Consider the following 1,503-nt stretch of genomic DNA (forward strand, 5'->3'; position numbering starts at 1 on the left):
AACAATTGTGAGATTGGCCCAGGACTGGGCAGTGTTTCGTTCTGTTGTGCATAGGGTCGCTATGAGTCAGTGCCTGTATTCTAGTGGTGTGGGTCTGAGTTTCTTAATCCACAAGTGGGTGGGATCTTAAAGAACATAAATTTATTCTATCATAGTTTAGGAGACTAGAAGTCTGAATTTGGGGCTCCAGGTATAAGGAAAGCTCTGTTTCTCTCAGTCAACTCTGGAGGAAGACCCTTGCCTCTTGGAGTATTTGTAGTTCCTTGATGATCTTCTGGGGTCCTGGCATCTATCTTCCCTCTTTATGCACCATTGTTTCTATGGGTATGTGATGCTTTAGAATGTAGCAGTGATTAGATTCAGGACACAGCCTTCACTAGTAAAGTCACATTAACATAACAAAGAAAACCAGACAGGATTACAGCAATAGGTATAGCGGCTAGGGTCCAGACATATTATGGGGGACACAATTCTATCTATAACGGGGTGTTTGAAGCAAAACCTTTTTAATGACACGATTAAATATTAATCAGGGCAACTCCTCTGATGTGATCTTTCCTTAGACTAGTGGACATGGGCGTCAAGTCCATCCAATCCTCATTCAGCCTCCATGGTCTCGCTCATCATCCTTGAGCTGGCTTCACTATTCCCCTGACTCAGTCTGGGCTCAAATGATAAACACTTCAATAAATTTCTTCCCAGCACTTCTCTTTCTGTTACCTACTTTGTTGCTGCTTCATTCATACTTACTAAGTTTCAAACACTTTATTCTTTACCTAGACCATCTTGGACTAAGCCAGATCTTTCTCTAACTCTACACTTGTAGTATTATCAAATATTGCTGGAGAAAATTTCAAAATTGTACATACTAGTACCAATATACACCTATGATTTACACCTTCTTTTGGACCCTTAAAGGTGTGAGTAATACTTTTATTTGCTCCTTCTTAGTTCTCTTTTGGAGTCCTGGTGTGGAGCTGTAGGATCTGAACTGCAAGGTTCATGGCTAAACCTCACCAGCTGCTCCTCGAAAATCCTATGCAGGGTTGCTATGAGGTGCAATCTACTCGATGATACTTAACAACAACAACGGTTCCCTTTTGGAGTCCTGGTGTGGCACTGTACTACAAGCGCTGAACCACAAAGTCATTTGAGTCACAAGGTCGGCAGTTCAAACTCACCAGCCGCTCCCTGGAAACCCTATACAGGGTCGCTATGAGTCAGAATCGACTCAGGGACACTTAACAACAACAACAGTTCCCTTTAGGAGCCCTGAGGTGTAGTGGATAGCACTTGGCTGCCAACCAAAAAATTGGTGTTTTAAACCCTTTCTCTTCAGGAGGAAGATGTGGCAGTCTGCTTCTGTAAACATGTACACTCTTGGACTACATCTAGGACTATTCTCCTCACTCCGGTAGGGTCACTTGAGTTACTGCTGGTAAAAGACAATGGGTTTTTAACTCCCTTTGACATGCCATCCAGAAAGAGCCCTTAATCCTCATC

Source organism: Chrysochloris asiatica, unplaced genomic scaffold, assembly GCF_000296735.1.
Source record: "Chrysochloris asiatica unplaced genomic scaffold, ChrAsi1.0 scaffold00005, whole genome shotgun sequence".
Lineage (NCBI taxonomy): Eukaryota > Metazoa > Chordata > Mammalia > Afrosoricida > Chrysochloridae > Chrysochloris > Chrysochloris asiatica.